Source organism: Bombina bombina, chromosome 6 (assembly GCF_027579735.1).
Source record: "Bombina bombina isolate aBomBom1 chromosome 6, aBomBom1.pri, whole genome shotgun sequence".
Taxonomy (NCBI): domain Eukaryota; kingdom Metazoa; phylum Chordata; class Amphibia; order Anura; family Bombinatoridae; genus Bombina; species Bombina bombina.
In genome coordinates this window covers 94,011,806-94,028,403 of record NC_069504.1, presented here as the reverse complement: position 1 = coordinate 94,028,403, position 16,598 = coordinate 94,011,806, and the positions used below count along the sequence as shown (strand labels likewise).

General features: G+C 38.4%; 1 long non-coding RNA gene across 2 annotated transcripts in view; it reads left to right on the top strand.

Moving 5' to 3' along the window:
* LOC128662653 (uncharacterized) overlaps positions 1–16,598 on the top strand; it is a 330,873-nt gene that overhangs the window by 288,787 nt on the left and 25,488 nt on the right. For both annotated transcript variants that reach the window (XR_008402801.1, XR_008402800.1), the window contains exon 4: positions 8,169–8,239. This is a non-coding gene — a long non-coding RNA (uncharacterized LOC128662653). The remainder of the gene's footprint in view (positions 1–8,168; positions 8,240–16,598) is intronic.

Sequence of the window (16,598 nt, the reverse complement as noted above, 5' to 3'; positions counted from 1 at the left end):
ACACTAAATTACACAAAATAAAAAAAGGAATTATCAGATATTTAAACTAATTACACCTAATCTAATAGCCCTATCAACCCCCCCCAATAAAAAAAACACTAGCCTAAATCAACAATAGCCCTTAAAAGGGCCTTTTGCGGGGCATTGCCCAAAGAAATCAGCTCTTTTACCTGTAAAAAAATACAAACACCCCCCCCCCAATAGTAAAACCCATCACCCACACAACCAACCCCCAAATAAAATCCTAAATAAAAAAACCTAAGCTCCCCATTGCCCTGAAAAGGGCATTTAGATGGGCATTGCCCTTAAAAGGGCATTTAGCTCTTTTTCAATTGGCCAAACCCTAATCTAAAAATAAAACCCACCCAATAAACCCTTAAAAAAACCTAACACTAACCCCCGAAGATCCACTTACAGTTTTGAAGACCGGACATCAATCCTCAATGAAGCCAGGAGAAGTCTTCATCCAAGCCGGCAGAAGTGGTCCTCCAGATGGGCAGAAGTCTTCATCTAGATGGCATCTTCTATCTTCATCCATCCGGCGGGGACCAGATCCATCTTCAAGACATCCGGCACTGAGCATCCTCTTCAATTGAAGTCTTCTTCCCGAATGAAGGTTCCTTTAAATGACGTCATCCAAGATGGAGTCCCTTGAATTCCGATTGGCTGATAGAATTCTATCAGCCAATCGGAATTAAAGGTGAAAAAATCCTATTGGCTGATGCAATCAGCCAATAGGATTGAGCTTCAATCCTATTGGCTGATCCAATCAGCCAATAGGATTGAGCTTGCATTCTATTGGCTGATTGGAAGTGGATCTTCGGGGGTTAGTGTTAAGTTTTATTAAGGGTTTATTGGATGGGTTTTATTTTTAAATTAAGGGTTTGGGCAACGAAAAAGAGCTAAATACCCTTTTAAGGGCAATGCCCATCCAAATGCCCTTTTCAGGGTTTTTTAGTTAGGATTTTATTTGGGGGGTTGGTTGTGTGGGTGGTGGGTTTTACTGTTGGGGGGTTGTTTGTATTTTTTTTACAGATAAAAGAGCTGATTTATTTGGGGCAATGCGTTGCAAAAGGCCCTTTTAAGGGCTATTGGTAGTTTAATTTAGGCAGGGTTTTTTTTTATTTGGGGGGTCTTTTTATATTTTGATAGGGCTATTAGATTAGGTATAATTAGTTTAAATATCTGATCATTTCTTTTTTTATTTTGTGTAATTTAGTGGGGTTTTTTGTAATTTAGGTAATTGTATTTAATTTAGGTAATTTATTTAATTGTAGTTTAAGGTTAAGTGTTAGTGTAAGACAGGTTAGGTTTTATTTTACAGTTAAATTTGTATTTATTTTAAGTAGGTAGTTAGTAAATTGGTAATAACTATTTAGTAACTATTCTACCTAGTTAAAATAAATACAAACTTGCCTGTAAAATAAAAATAAACCCTAAGCTAGCTACAATGTAACTATTAGTTATATTGTAGCTAGCTTAGGGTTTATTTTACAGGTAAGTATTTAGTTTTAAATTATTTAGGTAATGGTAGTAAGTTTTATTTTAATTATATTTAAGTTAGGGGGTGTTAGGGTTAGACTTAGGTTTAGGGGTTAATAACTTTAGTATAGTGGCAGCGACGTTGGGGGCGGCAGATTAGGGGTTAATAAATGTAGGTAGGTGGCGGCGATGTTAGGGATGGCAGATTAGGGGTTAATAATAATTAACTAGTGTTTGCGATGCGGGAGTACGGCGGTTAAGGGGTTAATATGTTTATTTTAGTGGCGGCAACGTTAGAGGCGGCAGATTAGGGGTTAATAAGTGTAGGTAGGTTGCAGCGACATTGGGGGCGGGAGATTAGGGGTTAATAAATATAATGTCGGTGTCGGCGATGTTGGGGGCAGAAGATTAGGGGTTAATAAGTATAATGTAGGTGTCAGCGATGTCGGGGACGGCAGATTAAGGGTTAATAAATATAATGTAGGTTTCGGCGATGTCAGGGGTGGCAGATTAGGGCTTAATAAGTGTAAGATTAGGGGTGTTTAGACTTGGGGTTCATGTTAGGGTATTAGGTGTAAACATACATTTTGTTTCCCCATAGGAATCAATGGGGATGCGTTACGGAGATTAACGCTGCTTTTTTGCAGGCGTAAGGCTTTTTTCAGCCGGCTCTCCCCATTGATGTCTGTGGGGAAATCGTTCACGAGCACGTAAAACCAGCTCACCGCAGCTTTCAGCAGCACTGTATTGGAGTGTGGTATGGAGCTCAATTTTGCTCTACGCTCACTTCTTGCCTGTTAACGCCGGATTTTTGTAAACCTGTAATACCAGCGCTGTAGGGAAGTGAGCGGTGACAATAACGTGCAAGTTTGCACCGCACCCCATATTAACGCAAAACTCGTAATCTAGCCGTAATAGATTCCTACAGGGAAAAATAAATATAGGAGTTTTTTGCAATAAAATAAGGTACCTAAAGAAGCTCAGACATCAATAAACAATGTTTATTCCATGACATTAAGATATTGGGGCATATTTATCAAGCTCCGTACAGGACTTGATGCCCCTGTCTAAAGACCGCTGCTCCATAACCTGTCCGCCTGCTCTGAGGCGGCGGACAGAAATCGTCAGAAATCAACCCAATCGAATCAACCCCCTGCTAGCGGTCGATTGGCCGCAAATCTGCAGGAGGCAGTATTACACCAGCAGTTCACAAGACCTGCTGGTGCAATGATAAATGCAGAGAGCGTGCAATCCAGCCTTTGAAGGCCGTCTCTTATCTGAATGCATTTGATAGTTTTTCACAGCTAGAGGGCGTTAGTTCATGTGTGCCATATAGATAACATTGTGCTATCGCACATCGAGTTACTTATAATTCAGCACTAATTGCTTGAAATGCAAGTCTGTCAAAAGATCTGAATTAAAGGGGCAGTCTGTAAAGGCTTAGATACAAGGTAATCACAGAGGTAAAAAGTATATTACTATAACAGTGTTGGTTATGCAAAAATGGGTATTCTCTATCTTTTTTAAAAAAAGAACATTTTTGGTGTTTACCTTTTACACTATTCAATTTTAAACAACTATTATAATTGTAAAAATACATCCACTAATATAATTGTGAAAATACATCTATTTTTGCTTTGAATACATCATTGTGTGTAGCGTGTATTTAATGTATAACATCCCTTTAATATTTAATAACAGACAGGCAGTGCATATCAAATTAAATAACAATAAAAACCTCTGGAGCAACTGGATTCATCTACTACATTTCAAAGAAATGTGTTAAATACATTTAAGTGTGTTGGTATGAAAAATAATCACTGGATTGGGGGCTAAAATGTCAAGCTCCGATTATTATTGTACTTCTGGATCAGATTATAACCTTCCAACAAGCGCAAACAAGCTCACAACTTGAAAATTCGGCTACCCCATGTAGGGCCACCGTCAGGGGGTGACAGGGGTGACTCCTGTCAGGGGCCCAATGGGCCAGGGGGGCCCCATGAAGCAAGAACAACTAAAAAAATATATATATATTTTTTTTAAATTTTGGCAGCCACCAGTGGGTACTACAGCAGACTGCTAATTGAGCATGGGAAATTTTATTACAAGGAGTAAAGTATTAGCATTTGAGAGGATTTCTGAGTGTGCACTAAAGCACTATGCACAGTGTGAGACAGACTTGGCACTTTGTTAGTACAGTGTGTGCCTGAGTCAGATGACAGATCACTTTCATTTGCAGAGGAGGTAGGACTTACTTAGTAAATGTTTTTTATTTCTTTGTGCAATTTTGGATTGTAACTTCAGTGTGGTGGTAGTTGTATGGTGGGGCCAGGGGTCCATAAAAACACTTTTTTTTAGCAGCAGTGTATTTGATTATTTGACAATGCTGTAGAAATTCTATATTTAAAGCCATGCAGAAATGTTTCCTCCTCAATACACAAATGGTAGGTGCCATTTTTATATATATATATATATATATATATATATATATATATATATATATATATATATTACATTCTAGTTTACTGCCCCTTAATGCAAGGACTTTCCAGATGCAAGGAGGCATTTTATCTAAGATTTTTACATCTGCATAAAATGTTATACTCTCAGGCTAAGATTGCTCAGTGTTTGAAATGAGACAGGTTAACTAAAAACTGTTCCATTTACACTACAACTGACTTAATTTTGAAATACATAAATACAAGCCTAAATCCTGTATTTAACCAGATCTAATGTTATGAGTACCACAGCTTATGCTTCCACCAAGACCATATAGAGTACAGCATTTTCAAAATCCATAAGTACAGCTGATAAATGGGAACATTTGTACACTATATTTGAAGTGGTGCTCTTGGTTGGGGAAAATGGGGGAAAAAAACAAACATATGTGAACCTTTTAAAAGTACTTTTCTTTATCTAGCCATCTACTCAGATCATTAATGTACAATTTTGAATTCACAGAATTATTTTTGTTTGCACATTTACAAATATGATTCTTTAAAAAGTAATCTCTTAATTTCTGATTTTTTTTTATCATGCATGTCACACACTGTTGATTTAGGGAATACAATGTGCAGAAATTTTACCTCCTGTGAGTTTTTCTGTGGATGTCTGTGTTTATGTCTTTGTGCTTTTGTTTGTGTCTCTATGAGTGTGTAAGTATTTTTTTTCTGTGGGTCTCTCTGTGAGGTTGGGTGTGTATGTTTTTGTGCATTTTCTGTGGATGTCTGTAAAGGTGTGTGTGTATGTCTTTGTGCTTTTTCTATGGGTGTCACTGTGAGGGTGTGTGTATGTATGTCTCTGTGTATTTTCTCTGGATGCCTCTGTGAGGGTGGGTGTGTAAGTCTCTATGTTTTCTGTGGATGTCTCTGTGAGGGTGTGTGTGTGTGTGTGTATGTATGTATATACAGTATGTCTCTGTGAGGGTGTGTGTTTGTCTGTGCATTTTTTGTGGGTCTCTCTGTGAGAGTGTGTGTATGTCTTTGTGTTTTTTCTGTGGATGTCTCAGTGAGGGTGTGTGTGTATTTATGTCTTTCTGTGTTTATGTGGTTGTCTCTGTGTGTATGTATGTCTGTGTGTTTTCTGAGGCTGTCTCTGTCTGTGTTTCCTTGGGTGTATGTGCAAGTTTGTGTTTGAGTTTGTGTGTGTGTGTTCATTGTCTGTTCCTTTTTAGGACATTTTGACCTTACTACTGATTATTCACATCTTTCTACAGACTTTGAGACTAATGAGACCTTTCCGGAAGTCACCAATCCACCATTTAACCTTTAAATTATTGTTTAGGCAGTTCAGGGCCCTTCATTTCAGCCACTGCATGCTGTTGTCATCATTTAGTTGGCATCTTCCTTGAAAAAAAGATAATCAGAACTCCATATTTTGTTTTGTAAATCTCCTTTTTTGACAAAACTGTAGTCTACCTCATTACTTGTCAGGTCAATGTAAACAAGTGCTGAGTGTCTGTTTGGGTGTCTGTGTCTGAGATTATTTGTGTGTTTCTTTGCATGTCTGCTAGAGCGCCTATACGTGAATACTTATGTGTGAGAGTGTGTTTCAGTGTATGAGTGTGTCTGTGTGTTTCTGTGTTACTACAACATTTACAAGTTTGACTACACTTAAGAATAAAGTGCATATACGTTTTAGTCACTTGGTCAAAAATTGCACATGTCAAAGGGGGGGGTGCCTGAACAATGGTTAAGTCAGGGGCCCCAAAATTTCTAGTGGCGGCCCTGGCCCCATGGATGGCAAAGATATGAAATATAAGGTGAGAGAAGCGCCATAACACTAAGGCCCGATCACGTGGTGCATAGTCCACCGCGGCTGAGCTGCAATCACAAATACATAGCCCGGTCACAAAAAGGTCTCAAACGGCAGGTAATTAAAAGACCTGATGAGCAGAAGCTGTAACACCTTATCATAAAAATAGCTGCAGCAATATACCACAGCCACACTGCTTGCATTAGGGTACGCTGCAACCTCATAAGCCAGCACACACAGCCAGCAACTAAAAAAGGGATATTTTACAAATGACTGCCAAACAATAAGGAATGCACAAAGTACATAACTTTTACACAACCTTATGACTCCATAAGCCACGCACACAATTAACTAGATCAAATGTGATAAAAAAAGAAATTGGATCAGGACTCACAACCTTTTCATCTCTCAGGGCAGAGTTGAACCTACATGTCTGTGTAAAAGTGCTAATCATGGACATTACACACAGCAGCTAGACAATCTTACATATACCAGGTCCGCAAGACATCACTGAATGCGGAGAGCAATACACTCTCTGTATTCAGCATAGCACCAGCAGCTCTTGTGATCCGTTATCGTCTGTTGAATCCTGGTGTACTAACCCCGCAGAAGCAGGCTGCGGTCGTGGAGCAGTTGGAGCGTGGAGAGTAGAAAGTAAAAGGTAGAAAGCACTGAGTTCCCAATCAGCCAGGCGAAGGGGCGTGTTGCATACACGCTGACGTCCTATGCGTCACTCAGCAGGATCCAAACCTTGTTGCCAGGGGCGTATCGCCCAAGCGTAACCACAGTTTCCACCAATGAAAGATGTCAGGAGTTCCGTCGGCTTGTCAACGATAACCAGAAGAATGAGGTAAACCCCGTAACTCATCGGGAGCTCAAGAGGGATAGAGGACTTGTAGGCAGGGCGCCGTTTCGCTCAAGCAGGCAACGCGATCGGGTTGTATTCGATCGGGTTGTATTGTGGCGATTCCTGTCCGCCTGCTCAGAGCAGACGGACAGGGTTATGGAGCAGCGGTATTTGTGACCGCTGCTCCATAACTTGTGTTTCTGGCAAGCCTCCAGGCTCACCAGAAACACGGGGCGTCAAGCTCCATACGAAGCTTGATAGATAGGCCCCATAGACCTCATACATAGTGATGCTGACATGCAGCACAGAACCATGGAAACCCAAGATTCCTTAATTCAGCAAATGCAATTTCAACTCGAAGACCTCGACAACAGGGGTAACAGAAACAATGTTAGGATTTGAGGAATATCTGAAAAAATAGCCCAGAAACCAAATACCTCAATACCTACAAAATCTATTCCAATTTTTGTTACAGGCTAAGGACTTACCAAATATACCCATTGAAAGAGCCCATAGAGCTCTGCGGCTGAAGCCACCAGAGGATAGACCCCCCAGAGACATTGTCTTAATGTTTAAAATTTTTGCAGATAAGGAAAAATTAATGGAGGAGATAACATACAAGTTTATGCAGACCTGAGTACTATCACACTAAACAGAAGAAGGGATGCAAGATACCTAACCCTGCACCTCCAAGACTTAAAAATCTTATATAGATGGGGATTCCCATTCTGCTTTAAAGTCTTGCAAGGATCAAATATCGCCACCTAAAAAACTTCTTCAAGCAACTCAATATACCCCAACCATCTCTAATCATCATAATCATGATGCTATGATTATGGCTTAACAGCCAAAACGCGTAAGCTTGTCTACCCCAGGTGCTTGTGTGCTATCTTTTTTGCTGTTTGTACCATCAGATTTTAACTTTCTGAATTAAAGACTTGATTTTACATTTATCCTGCCGTTCGCTCTCACAGTTTTTCTTTATGGTGAAGTGGTTATTGCCTGCTTGAGCAAAACGGCGCCCTGCCTACAAGTCGTCTATCCCTCTTGAGCTCCCGGTGAGTTACGGGGTTTACCTCATTCTTCTGGTTATCGTTGACAAGCCGACGGAACTCCTGACATCTTTCATTGGTGGAAACTGTGGTTACGCTTGGGCGATACGCCCCTTGCAACAAGGTTTGGATCCTGCTGAGTGACGCATAGGACGTCAGCGTGTATGCAACACGCCCCTTCGCCTGGCCGATTGGGAACTCAGAGCTTTCTACCTTTTACTTTCTACTCTCCACGCTCCAACTGCTCCACGACCGCAGCCTGGTTCTGCGGGTTAGTACACCAGGATTCAACAGACGATAACGGTTCTAGCCTCTGTTATGAGGTACAATCGTAAGTCATAACGGACTCGATAGCTGGTGGTGAGACACCATTTGATCCCTTTGCTATGTGTACAAGTATAACAGAGTGAATTGTTGTGTGGTTATTCCCCTTCTACCAGTGGACTGTCTAAAAGTTTAGATATTGACCTTTAAGAGCAGAGGACTAATTATTGTTTTTGTTTTTGATCTCTCTCCCAATTTTGTGCTCTAAGTAGTCCACGCTACCATTCACACAACTAGGACACTTGCATTGTGAAGAACAGTCGCTGACATACCTGCAAGTGTGAGTATGCTAAATTTCATGACTTTGAAATGTTTGTGAGAAAGATTAAAATAATTTTAGCTTAAAATCATAAAAACCGCTTTACACTGTTAGACTAATTTCCAAAAAGAAGTAGCAGATACTCTTTTGTTCATAATTTACTGTGAACCTGGGTGTATTCCCCCCTGCCTTAATGTATTGTATATGGATATATGCAATTGTTATGTTTTTGTTTTTGTTATAGTTCTGATTAATGTTAATGTTATTGTTGTTACCACAGAAAATGTAACTGAAAATGAGGTTCACTATTTATACCACAACACCAGGCATCATATTAGACTATATAGACCAGACGGCAACACTTGCTCACCAAATAGGTAAAATGGCCGCAAGGAAAGTAAAAATAATGACCAAAATGCCAAAGGATTAAACTCCCCAACTAAAAGATCAATTGCACTCAATTGGTTCCATAAACATAAAATTGACATTATCTTCATCCAGGAAACCCATTTTAGGCAAGATGCAAAACCCAAATTCTCATCCAGACACTATCCTGATGGCCACTTTAGCTCTCATGCAAATAAAAAAAGAAAAGGAGTAGGAATAATATTTCATAAATCCATACACTTTCGCACCCTCACTACATACTCAGACCCAGAAGGCAGATACCTCATCCTATTAGGGAACCTATTCAATAAGCCAATTACATTGGCAAATGTATACACCCCAAATTTAGGACAGGCAAGATTTTTTTAAACAAGTTACAGGGAAATTATTAGAAATAGCTAAAGGAACCATGATACTGGTGGGAGATTTCAACATTGCACTTAACCCTAGACTTGATTGTGCTCTATCCAAAAGTTCACAGATGCAGGGAACTATCAAAGCGATAGCACAATTCCTTAAGTCAGCTGCCTTGTTGGCCGTATGGAGAATCCAGCACCCAACACAAAAAGCATACTCCTTTTTTCTAACCCTTACAAAACATAGTCTAGATTGGACTATATCCATATTGGCCAATTGGGACTGATCTTAGCACGGGACTCTGATATCGAACCAATGCCTTGGTTGGATCACTTTTTGGTATCACTGACCCTCGAGTGGCCTGACAGACCAAACACAGACTTTTGTTGAAGATTGGATAACACCCTCCTATTGCAACCTCTCATTTTAGATAAAATATCTAAAACATTAACAGAGTACTTTCAACATAACCATTCTCCTCAATACTCCCCAGGGATGGAATGGGAAGCACACAAAGCCGTTATTAGAGGGGAGTTCATCAAACAAAATGCTATCCTTGTTAAGTCATAGAATTTAGAATATGCTCAATTACTGAACCAACTAAATGATGCTGAACAAGCACATATGCTTAATCCAACCTTACCAGAAAAATCTAATAACCTCCTCAAGGCTAGGCAAGACTTAAACAATCTTCTAAATAGGGAGATTTACAGGAAAGCATACTACCTCAAAAACTATATTATACTGAAGGAAATAGAGTGGGTTCATTGCTCGCCAAAGCACTGAAGAGGAAAACATATGCAAATTACATACATAAAATGATTACAACTGCCAACAAAGAAACGTTTGACTGTAAAGAAATAGCGAATACATTTAGCAATTATTATCAAACTCTATACAACATCTCCTCAGGAAAGAGTACACAAACACATCCCCACATTGATAAATACTTAGAAGACGCAAATCTACCAACAAAATAAAATTCACTAGCCGAATCTTTAGATGAACCAATCACAGTACAAGAGGTAATATTGGCCATCAAAGATTTCCCAACCAAGAAATGTCCAGGACCAGATGGATTAACCAATACAAATTATAAGCAGTTCCATCAACTATTAGCACCACACCTGATAAATCTGTTTAATTCCTTAGATGAAGAGGGCCGTCTATCGCCTCAACTTTTAGAAGCAAAGCACACATACTGTCCTTCATAAAGGAGGAAAACCTCCAACATACCCTAGAAGTTATTGTCCTATTTCACTACTGAACGGTAATATAAAAATGTATGCATAGATATTGACTAGAAGAATCAACTCGGTCCTACCATAAATAGTACACTTAGACCAAGCAGCTTTGTTACGCTCAGGGAGACTAGAGACAACACTATTAGAATCCTCCACATAATGGAGCATGTCATAGCAAATAAAATACCTACAGTCCTGGTCTCCACTGACGTGGAAAAGGCTTTTGACAGAGTTGATTGATGCTTTTTCCAGAGTACACTACATTGTGAGCACAAAAGTTTGGAGTTAAGATAAAAGAATTCTCCACCTTTATTCCAGCCCAACAGCAAAAGTAAAAGTTAATGGCGTACTATCCCAAAGTTTCCAAATCTCAAATGGAACGTGACATGGATGTCCCCTGTCCCCTATCCTTTTTGTGCTCACAATGGAAGCACTATCATCACACATACGAGCTAACTCAGACATAGAAGGAGTAACAATAGGCCCGAACCAGTATAAGGTATCTATATTTGCAGATGACGTTCTGCTCACATTGACATCCGCTAGCCAATCTCTGCCAGCACTTCTAGAGGAATTTGAAACATTTGGTAAATTATCAAACTTTTTAATTAATAAAAAAAAGTCAGAAATACTCAATATCTCCATTTCTAAAATTACTTCTACAATATTAAGACTATATGCCCCTACAAAATACCCACCTAAAATATTTAGGAATACTACTAACCCCCAAAACATTACAATTATTCAGAGCTAATTATAAAGTATTACAAACCTCTATACAACACACCTTCCATACGTGGCAAGACAAACCACTGTCATGGGGGGGCAGAATCCAAGCTTTAAAAATGACAATCCTCCCAAAAATACTTTATATCTTTCAGACGATACCAATGACGTTACCTAAATATTACCTCCAGCAACTCCAAAAATCAATTAATGTATTAATCTGGGGACGAATAAGACTGCGCATAAATGTAGTTACAATGTACATACCCCTCAAGGGAGGACCGAAATTAGAAACTTACTACCATTCCATAGTTCTTTAACATAGTTTAGATTGGATAGTAAAAAAGAAGCAAAAGCTTGGGTGTCACTGGACTCAAAAGCTTTTGCTTCTAAGAGCCCCTAAACCTGGTTCAATATGTTGGATTCCAAAAAGTCTTAGACCGCCCATATGCCACAAATCACCCTTCTACAGACACAGATTACCTGGTCCGACATTTCCTGACACTCTCTTCACCACAATCCCCACTAACACTAATATCACCAAATATGGTTATGTACCATTAGGGAAAACCTTAGTAACATGGGAATTTCCAGATTCAGTTCCCATCATCACACTATTAGACAAACGAACACTAAAACCATGCCACAGTTTATCAAATATAATGAATGGAGCCTTCATGTCATGGTTAAAATATTCCCAACTGAGCCACTTCATACACAACAATCAATCTAAAGAAAATCTAATTAGAACTCCCACACCATTTGAACAACTATGTTTATCGGCCATACCCTTTAAAGGTACCCTTTCACTCGCAAAAAATACACTAGATTGCGCACGACTACCTTTGCTTCCAGCATATGTTAATCGCTGGCAACATGAGTTACACCTACAATTAGACGAGAAAGAATGGAGGAAAATATATAACAACACACGTAAATCATCTACTTCAACACGAATAATTGAAATGAACTTCAAGATACTCTTGCGCTGGTACTTATCTCCATCTAGATTGCATAAGATCTACCCTTCCTCCCCACATTGTGTTGGAGAGGATGTGGAGTATCGGGTACCATGTCTCATATGTGGTTGCATTGTCCCAAAATAGCCCCTTTCTGTCAGTCCATTGAACTGACACTACAAACAGTAGTAGGCCCAGATTTTGCATTGACACCTGCAATAGCATTATTTAATAAGAGACCAAACTGTAATTGTAAAATACTCTTAATCTTAATACAGATAAATTTAAACAGTGCTAGATTATTAGTGGCACGACATTGGAAATCCACACAAAAACTTACACATCAACAGTGGATGTCAAAAGTCACAAATACTATAACCTTAGAACAATATAGTTACTATAATTGTAATAAACTGTCCATATTTCTCTATGTCAAATTTTATTGGGAGTCATTGATAAATTCCACCGAAACACCCCCTTAAAGTACAAGACACTGAGAACAAAACACACCTAGATTAGACGATCATTCTCATCCAACTTCCTACTGGCCTGACGTGACTGAGGAACTATATCTTCAAATTTCAAATGTGATGTCTGGTCCTACAATGATAAGCTAGATGTTATGCTAACTAAGAACCTTTTACTCATACAACTCAATTTACGTGTTTATATGTTTTCATTATATAAGTTCAATAAGTTTAAATTTTCAAAACAAACTTTGTAAATGTTAACACTATTTTCAAACAACCTCTCGGGCAACACAACATCTCCTGAAGGCTGTTCAGCTAAAATATGGAACCAAAGACTGCCAATCATGCCTGTTGCTACAAAGAAAAAGGTTAAATAATATTCTTGCAAGTTGCTATGGATGACAGTTCTTTAACACTCAATGACCATATACCTTTGTAAAACATTTCGGATTTATCTGTATACCTATGTTTGAAAAATCAATAAAAAATATTTATAAAATAAAAATAATCACTGGATTAAGAAAATGTAAACACTTTGAGATATTTATATAAAATGTTTAGTCATGTGTAATTAAACAACTTTGCAATACAGTTTAGTTAGTTATTTTGCCCCCTTTTCTAATTATCATAACTTGAAATGCAGTATGCTGGCCAGTCAAGGCTAGCCATGCTACATATCTGTCCCTAGTTGGATTTATCAGATAACAACTGATATACAATGTAATTTATACTAATATTATGACTATGGCTAGTCTTGTTGTCTGTAGACTAAAGTCCAGACTGGCTCCTTCAAATAAGTCAAAGGATGAATTTTACAAACAGATGGATCCTAAAAGGAAACACAAGACCACGCTATTTAATCCTCCCTCCCTCCTGCAGACTTGCTATAATAGCGTGGTGAAAAACACCCCCCCAAAGAAAAAGGGGTTAAAAAGTATAAAAAATGTAAACAATGAACACTCATTTCTCTGCTGTCATCTTGTAGGATGACAGACTGTTCATTGTTCAGACTGCTTCCACCAGCACAAAAGTGTGCTCCTGAGAGTATTCATTTTGCTGATTTGTATCAATGGATCGTATATAGTTAACACAATGTGGCGCCTCCTATGTGTTTTCTTTTAGGTTCCATTGGTTTTACATCATCCATATTTTACTTAAAGGGGCAGTTTACTCAAAAAACTTCTCTCCTTTAATTTGTTCCCAATGATCCACTTTACCTGCTGGAGTGTATTAAATTGTTTACAAGTATTTCCATTACCCTTATATTTGGATTTGAAATAATTGATTTAGCCTGTGGTATCCCCACCTATCCTGAAAGTTTTTGGCCTTAAGGCCAAGCTGTGTAAACACAGCCAGCAGAAGAAATTACACTCCCAGTGGGGTATAGAAGAGATAAGGTAATACAATTTAAATTTTCCATTGTTCTCTCCAAGTATTGGTTTTTGGTTTATGGACAGATATAAGATAAAGAAGCATGTATATGTACACAATGTGATAAAGTAATGAGATCTGATTATACCTACAAGCTAAACCCATTTTATTAAGTTGTGGCTTCAAAACACAGACGGCTAGAATACAAGTTTTTCGTTTTGAGATGTGCGGTGCTAACGAGCAGTTTTGTCTCACCGCTCACTTACATGCAGCGCTGGTATTATGAGTTTTTATAAACCCGGCGTTAAAAGGCAAAAAGTGAGCGTAGAGCAAAATTTAGCTCCTTACCGCACTCCAATACCAGCGCTGCTTAAGTCAGCAGTGAGCTGGTCGTACGTGCTTGTGCACGATTTCCCCATAGGAATCAACGGGGAGAACCAGCTGAGAAAAAGTCTAAAACCTGCAAAAAAGCAGAGTAAAGCTCAATAACACAGCCCCATTGATTCCTATGGGGAAATAAAATTTATGTCTACACCTAACACCCTCACATGAACCCACAGTCTAAACACCCCTAATCTTACACTTATTAACCCCTAATCTACTGCCCCCGACATCGCCGACACCTACATTATACTTATTAACCCCTAAACTGCCGCTCCAGACACCGCCGACACCTACATTATACTTATGAACCCCTAATCTGCTGCCCCCAACATCGCCGACAACTACATTATATTTATTAACCCCTAATCTGCCGCCCCCAATGTTGCGGCAACCTACCTACACTTATTAACCCCTAATCTGCTGACCCCAACGTCGCCGCCACTATAATAAACATATTAACCCCTAAACTGTTGCACTCCCGCCTCACAAACATTAGTTAAATATTATTAACCACTAATCTGCCGTCCCTAACATCGCCGCCACCTACCTACATTTATTAACCCCTAATCTGCCGCCCCCAATGTCGCCGCCACTATACTAAATGTATTAAACCCTAAACCTAAGTCTAACCCTAACTCTAACACCCCCTAACTTAAATATAATTACAATAAATCTAACTAAAAATTCCTATCATTAACTAAATTATTCCTTTTAAAACTAAATACTTAACTATACAATAAACCCTAATAACTAATAGTTACATTGTAGCTAGCTTAGGGTTTATTTTTATTTTACAGGCAAGTTTGTATTTATTTTATCTAGGTAGAATAGTTATTAAATAGTTATTAACTATTTAATAACTACCTAGCTAAAATAAATACAAAAGTACCTGTAAAATAAAACCTAACCAAAGTTACAATAACACCTAACACTACACTATAATTAAATAAATGAACTAAATAAACAACAATTAAATAAATTAAATTAAATTAGCTAAAGTACAAAAAAAACACACTAAATTACAGAAAATATTAAACAAATTACAAGATATTTAAACTAATTACACCTAATCTAATAGCCCTATCAAAATAGAAATGCCCCCCCCAAAATAAAAATAAAAAAACCCTAGCCTAAACTAAACTACCATTAGCCCTTAAAAGGGCCTTTTGCAGGGAATTAAGGTAGAAAAAATCCTATTGGCTGATGCAGTCAGCCAATAGGATTCAGCTTCAATCCTATTGGCTGATTGCATCAGCCAATAGGATTTTTTCTACCTTAATTCTGATTGGCTGATAGAATTCTATCAGCCAATCAGAATCTAAGGGATGCCATCTTGGATGACGTCACTTAAAGGAACCTTCATTTGTCGGGTAGTTGTCAGAAAAAGAGGATGCTCCACGTCGGATGTCTTGAAGATGGAGCATTGGATGGATGAAGATAGAAGATGCCGTCTGGATGAAGACTTCTGCCCGTCTGGAGGACCACTTCACCCAGCTTGGATGAAGACTTCTACTGGCTTCGTTGAGGACTTAGGCCCGGTTGGATGAAGACTTCTGCCACTTCCTTGATGATGGATGTCCGGTCTTCAGAACTGTAAGTCGATCTTCAGGGGGTTAGTGTTAGGTTTTTTTAAGGGTGTATTTGGTGGGTTTTATTTTTAGGTTAGGGTTTGGGCCGCAAAATAACTATCTGCCCTTTTAAGGGCAATGCCCATTTAAATTCCCTTTTTAGGGCAATGGTTAGCATAGGTTTTTTTAGATAGTATTTTATTTGGAGGGTTGGTTGTGTGGGTGGTGGGTTTTACTGTTGGGGGGGGTTGTTTGTATTTTTTTTACAGGTAAAAGAGCTGATTACTTTGGGGCAATGCCCCGCAAAAGGCCCTTTTAAGGGCTATTTGTAATTTAGTATAGGGTAGGGAATTTTATTGCTTTGGGGGGCTTTTTTATTTTATTAGGGGGATTAGATTAGGTGTAATATATTTAAAAAAATGTAATTATTGTTTTATTTCTGTAATTTAGTGTTTGTTGTTTTACGTACTTTAGTTTGATTTATTTAATTGTATTTAATTGTAGTTAGTTTAGGTAATTAATTTAATTATAGTGTAGTGTTAGGTGTAATTGTAATTTAGGTAAGGATTTATTTTACAGGTAAACTTGTATTTATTTTAGCTAGGTAGTTATTAAATAGTTAATAACTATTTAATAACTATTGTACCTAGCTAAAATAAATACAAAGTTGCCTGTAAAATATAAATAACGCTGCTTTTTTGCAGGTTTTAGGGTTTTTTTTCAGCCGAATCTGCCCCATTGTTTCCTATGGGGAAATCTTGCACAAGCACGTTTAGCCAGCTTACCGCTACCATAAGCAACGCTGGTATTACAGTGAGATGTGGAGCTAAATTTTGCTCAACGCTCACTTTTCTGAGGCTAACGCCGGCTTGCAGAAAACTCGTAATACCAGCGTTGTCTTAAGTGAGCGGTGA